The 5,000-nt window shown below is 40.2% G+C and overlaps 9 non-coding genes across 9 annotated transcripts in view; all 9 read left to right on the forward strand.

The window, feature by feature from the left end:
• The window catches only part of LOC128008704 (5S ribosomal RNA), a 119-nt gene extending 71 nt beyond the window's left edge, over nt 1-48 (forward strand). Inside the window, exon 1 of the ribosomal RNA XR_008180436.1 lies at nt 1-48. This exon is cut by the window's left edge and continues 71 nt beyond it. This is a non-coding gene — a ribosomal RNA (5S ribosomal RNA).
• A 510-nt stretch (nt 49-558) lies between these two features.
• LOC127994413 (5S ribosomal RNA) lies at nt 559-677 on the forward strand. The gene has a single exon (XR_008167401.1). It is a non-coding gene; the product is annotated as a 5S ribosomal RNA (ribosomal RNA).
• Nucleotides 678-1,050: 373 nt separating this feature from the next.
• On the forward strand, nt 1,051-1,169 carry LOC128008006 (5S ribosomal RNA). Its single transcript, XR_008179747.1, has one exon. It is a non-coding gene; the product is annotated as a 5S ribosomal RNA (ribosomal RNA).
• A 653-nt stretch (nt 1,170-1,822) lies between these two features.
• LOC128008705 (5S ribosomal RNA) lies at nt 1,823-1,941 on the forward strand. Its single transcript, XR_008180437.1, has one exon. It is a non-coding gene; the product is annotated as a 5S ribosomal RNA (ribosomal RNA).
• Nucleotides 1,942-2,451: 510 nt separating this feature from the next.
• Nucleotides 2,452-2,570, forward strand: LOC128008707 (5S ribosomal RNA). The gene has a single exon (XR_008180439.1). It is a non-coding gene; the product is annotated as a 5S ribosomal RNA (ribosomal RNA).
• A 512-nt stretch (nt 2,571-3,082) lies between these two features.
• On the forward strand, nt 3,083-3,201 carry LOC127995588 (5S ribosomal RNA). Its single transcript, XR_008168530.1, has one exon. It is a non-coding gene; the product is annotated as a 5S ribosomal RNA (ribosomal RNA).
• Nucleotides 3,202-3,711: 510 nt separating this feature from the next.
• LOC128008708 (5S ribosomal RNA) lies at nt 3,712-3,830 on the forward strand. The gene has a single exon (XR_008180440.1). It is a non-coding gene; the product is annotated as a 5S ribosomal RNA (ribosomal RNA).
• Nucleotides 3,831-4,051: 221 nt separating this feature from the next.
• Nucleotides 4,052-4,170, forward strand: LOC127988899 (5S ribosomal RNA). The gene has a single exon (XR_008162053.1). It is a non-coding gene; the product is annotated as a 5S ribosomal RNA (ribosomal RNA).
• Nucleotides 4,171-4,680: 510 nt separating this feature from the next.
• LOC128008711 (5S ribosomal RNA) lies at nt 4,681-4,799 on the forward strand. Its single transcript, XR_008180441.1, has one exon. It is a non-coding gene; the product is annotated as a 5S ribosomal RNA (ribosomal RNA).
• The last annotated feature ends 201 nt before the right edge of the window (nt 4,800-5,000 follow it).

The following is a 5,000-nucleotide window of genomic DNA, read 5'->3' on the forward strand; positions in this document are numbered from 1 at the left end:
TTAGTACTTGGATGGGAGACCGCCTGGGAATACCAGGTGCTGTAAGCTTTTTGGACATTTTTCACTTAGTATATAATAATTTTGCCAAAAAATAGAGTCAATGCCCGATCTCTGAATATTAACAAGTTTGGGCCTGGTTAGTACATGGATGGGAGACTGCCTGGGAATACCAGGTGCTGTAAGCTTTTTGGACATTTTTCACTTAGTATATAATAATTTTGCCAAAAAATAGAGTCAATGCCCGATCTCTGAATCTTAGCAGGTTTAGGTCTGGTTAGCACTTTGATGAGAGACTGCCTGGGAATACCAGGTGCTTTAATCTCTTTGGAAAATTTCACGAATTATATAATAATCTTTCATTTAAAAAAAAAAAAAAAAAAAAAGAGTCAATGCCCGATCTCTGAATCTTAGCAGGTTTAGGTATGGTTAGCACTTTGATGAGAGACTGCCTAGGAATACCAGGTGCTTTAAGCTTTTGGGTTTTCTTTCCTACTTATATAATGTACTGGCGATTAGATTGGCTGGTCTTTAAATAGCCCTCTCTTTGCAGCAGTCTTCGCTTACGGCCATACCAACCTGGCTATGCCCGATCTCATCTGATCTCGGAAGCTAAGCAGGTTTGGGCCTGGTTAGTACTTGGATGGGAGACCGCCTGGGAATACCAGGTACTGTAAGCTTTTTGGACATTTTTCACTTAGTATATAATAATTTTGCCAACAAATAGAGTCAATGCCCGATCTCTGAATCTTAGCAGGTTTAGGTCTGGTTAGCACTTTGATGAGAGACTGCCTGGGAATACCAGGTGCTTTAATCTCTTTGGAAAATTTCACGAATTATATAATAATCTTTCATTAAAAAAAAAAAAAAAAAAAAAAGAGTCAATGTTCGATCTCTGAATCTTAGCAGGTTTAGGTATGGTTAGCACTTTGATGAGAGACTGCCTAGGAATACCAGGTGCTTTAAGCTTTTGGGTTTTCTTTCCTACTTATATAATGTACTGGCGATTAGATTGGCTGGTCTTTAAATAGCCCTCTCTTTGCTGCTGTCTTCGCTTACGGCCATACCAACCTGGCTATGCCCGATCTCATCTGATCTCGGAAGCTAAGCAGGTTTGGGCCTGGTTAGTACTTGGATGGGAGACCGCCTGGGAATACCAGGTGCTGTAAGCTTTTTGGACATTTTTCACTTAGTATATAATAATTTTGCCAAAAAATAGAGTCAATGCCCGATCTCTGAATATTAGCAGGTTTGGGCCTGGTTAGTACATGGATGGGAGACTGCCTGGGAATACCAGGTGCTGTAAGCTTTTTGGACATTTTTCACTTAGTATATAATAATTTTGCCAAAAAATAGAGTCAATGCCCGATCTCTGAATCTTAGCAGGTTTAGGTCTGGTTAGCACTTTGATGAGAGACTGCCTGGGAATACCAGGTGCTGTAAGCTTTTTGGACATTTTTCACTTAGTATATAATAATTTTGCCAAAAAATAGAGTCAATGCCCGATCTCTGAATCTTAGCAGGTTTAGGTCTGGTTAGCACTTTGATGAGAGACTGCCTGGGAATACCAGGTGCTTTAATCTCTTTGGAAAATTTCACGAATAATATAATAATCTTTCTTTAAAAAAAAAAAAAAAAAAAAAAAAAAAAGGGTCAATGCCCGATCTCTGAATCTTAGCAGGTTTAGGTATGGTTAGCACTTTGATGAGAGACTGCCTAGGAATACCAGGTGCTTTAAGCTTTTGGGTTTTCTTTCCTACTTATATAATGTACTGGCGATTAGATTGGCTGGTCTTTAAATAGCCCTCTCTTTGCTGCTGTCTTCGCTTACGGCCATACCAACCTGGCTATGCCCGATCTCGTCTGATCTCGGAAGCTAAGCAGGTTTGGGCCTGGTTAGTACTTGGATGGGAGACCGCCTGGGAATACCAGGTGCTGTAAGCTTTTTGGACATTTTTCACTTAGTATATAATAATTTTGCCAAAAAATAGAGTCAATGCCCGATCTCTGAATATTAACAGGTTTGGGCCTGGTTAGTACATGGATGGGAGACTGCCTGGGAATACCAGGTGCTGTAAGCTTTTTGGACATTTTTCACTTAGTATATAATAATTTTGCCAAAAAATAGAGTCAATGCCCGATCTCTGAATCTTAGCAGGTTTAGGTCTGGTTAGCACTTTGATGAGAGACTGCCTGGGAATACCAGGTGCTTTAATCTCTTTGGAAAATTTCACGAATTATATAATAATCTTTCATTTAAAAAAAAAAAAAAAAAAAAAGAGTCAATGCCCGATCTCTGAATCTTAGCAGGTTTAGGTATGGTTAGCACTTTGATGAGAGACTGCCTAGGAATACCAGGTGCTTTAAGCTTTTGGGTTTTCTTTCCTACTTATATAATGTACTGGCGATTAGATTGGCTGGTCTTTAAATAGCCCTCTCTTTGCTGCTGTCTTCGCTTACGGCCATACCAACCTGGCTATGCCCGATCTCGTCTGATCTCGGAAGCTAAGCAGGTTTGGGCCTGGTTAGTACTTGGATGGGAGACCGCCTGGGAATACCAGGTGCTGTAAGCTTTTTGGACATTTTTCACTTAGTATATAATAATTTTGCCAAAAAATAGAGTCAATGCCCGATCTCTGAATATTAACAGGTTTGGGCCTGGTTAGTACATGGATGGGAGACTGCCTGGGAATACCAGGTGCTGTAAGCTTTTTGGACATTTTTCACTTAGTATATAATAATTTTGCCAAAAAATAGAGTCAATGCCCGATCTCTGAATCTTAGCAGGTTTAGGTCTGGTTAGCACTTTGATGAGAGACTGCCTGGGAATACCAGGTGCTTTAATCTCTTTGGAAAATTTAACGAATTATATAATAATCTTTCATTTAAAAAAAAAAAAAAAAAAAAAAAGAGTCAATGCCCGATCTCTGAATCTTAGCAGGTTTAGGTATGGTTAGCACTTTGATGAGAGACTGCCTAGGAATACCAGGTGCTTTAAGCTTTTGGGTTTTCTTTCCTACTTATATAATGTACTGGCGATTAGATTGGCTGGTCTTTAAATAGCCCTCTCTTTGCTGCTTTCTTCGCTTACGGCCATACCAACCTGGCTATGCCCGATCTCGTCTGATCTCGGGAGCTAAGCAGGTTTGGGCCTGGTTAGTACTTGGATGGGAGACCGCCTGGGAATACCAGGTGCTGTAAGCTTTTTGGACATTTTTCACTTAGTATATAATAATTTTGCCAAAAAATAGAGTCAATGCCCGATCTCTGAATATTAACAAGTTTGGGCCTGGTTAGTACATGGATGGGAGACTGCCTGGGAATACCAGGTGCTGTAAGCTTTTTGGACATTTTTCACTTAGTATATAATAATTTTGCCAAAAAATAGAGTCAATGCCTGATCTCTGAATCTTAGCAGGTTTAGGTCTGGTTAGCACTTTGATGAGAGACTGCCTGGGAATACCAGGTGCTTTAATCTCTTTGGAAAATTTCACGAATTATATAATAATCTTTCATTTAAAAAAAAAAAAAAAAAAAAAGAGTCAATGCCCGATCTCTGAATCTTAGCAGGTTTAGGTATGGTTAGCACTTTGATGAGAGACTGCCTAGGAATACCAGGTGCTTTAAGCTTTTGGGTTTTCTTTCCTACTTATATAATGTACTGGCGATTAGATTGGCTGGTCTTTAAATAGCCCTCTCTTTGCTGCTGTCTTCGCTTACGGCCATACCAACCTGGCTATGCCCGATCTCGTCTGATCTCGGAAGCTAAGCAGGTTTGGGCCTGGTTAGTACTTGGATGGGAGACCGCCTGGGAATACCAGGTGCTGTAAGCTTTTTGGACATTTTTCACTTAGTATATAATAATTTTGCCAAAAAATAGAGTCAATGCCCGATCTCTGAATATTAACAAGTTTGGGCCTGGTTAGTACATGGATGGGAGACTGCCTGGGAATACCAGGTGCTGTAAGCTTTTGGGTTTTCTTTCCTACTTATATAATGTACTGGCGATTAGATTGGCTGGTCTTTAAATAGCCCTCTCTTTGCTGCTGTCTTCGCTTACGGCCATACCAACCTGGCTATGCCCGATCTCGTCTGATCTCGGAAGCTAAGCAGGTTTGGGCCTGATTAGTACTTGGATGGGAGACCGCCTGGGAATACCAGGTGCTGTAAGCTTTTTGGACATTTTTCACTTAGTATATAATAATTTTGCCAAAAAATAGAGTCAATGCCCGATCTCTGAATATTAACAGGTTTGGGCCTGGTTAGTACATGGATGGGAGACTGCCTGGGAATACCAGGTGCTGTAAGCTTTTTGGACATTTTTCACTTAGTATATAATAATTTTGCCAAAAAATAGAGTCAATGCCCGATCTCTGAATCTTAGCAGGTTTAGGTCTGGTTAGCACTTTGATGAGAGACTGCCTGGGAATACCAGGTGCTTTAATCTCTTTGGAAAATTTCACGAATTATATAATAATCTTTCATTTAAAAAAAAAAAAAAAAAAAAAGAGTCAATGCCCGATCTCTGAATCTTAGCAGGTTTAGGTATGGTTAGCACTTTGATGAGAGACTGCCTAGGAATACCAGGTGCTTTAAGCTTTTGGGTTTTCTTTCCTACTTATATAATGTACTGGCGATTAGATTGGCTGGTCTTTAAATAGCCCTCTCTTTGCTGCTGTCTTCGCTTACGGCCATACCAACCTGGCTATGCCCGATCTCGTCTGATCTCGGAAGCTAAGCAGGTTTGGGCCTGGTTAGTACTTGGATGGGAGACCGCCTGGGAATACCAGGTGCTGTAAGCTTTTTGGACATTTTTCACTTAGTATATAATAATTTTGCCAAAAAATAGAGTCAATGCCCGATCTCTGAATATTAACAAGTTTGGGCCTGGTTAGTACATGGATGGGAGACTGCCTGGGAATACCAGGTGCTGTAAGCTTTTTGGACATTTTTCACTTAGTATATAATAATTTTGCCAAAAAATAGAGTCAATGCCCGATCTC

This window comes from Carassius gibelio, chromosome B22, assembly GCF_023724105.1.
Source record: "Carassius gibelio isolate Cgi1373 ecotype wild population from Czech Republic chromosome B22, carGib1.2-hapl.c, whole genome shotgun sequence".
Lineage (NCBI taxonomy): Eukaryota > Metazoa > Chordata > Actinopteri > Cypriniformes > Cyprinidae > Carassius > Carassius gibelio.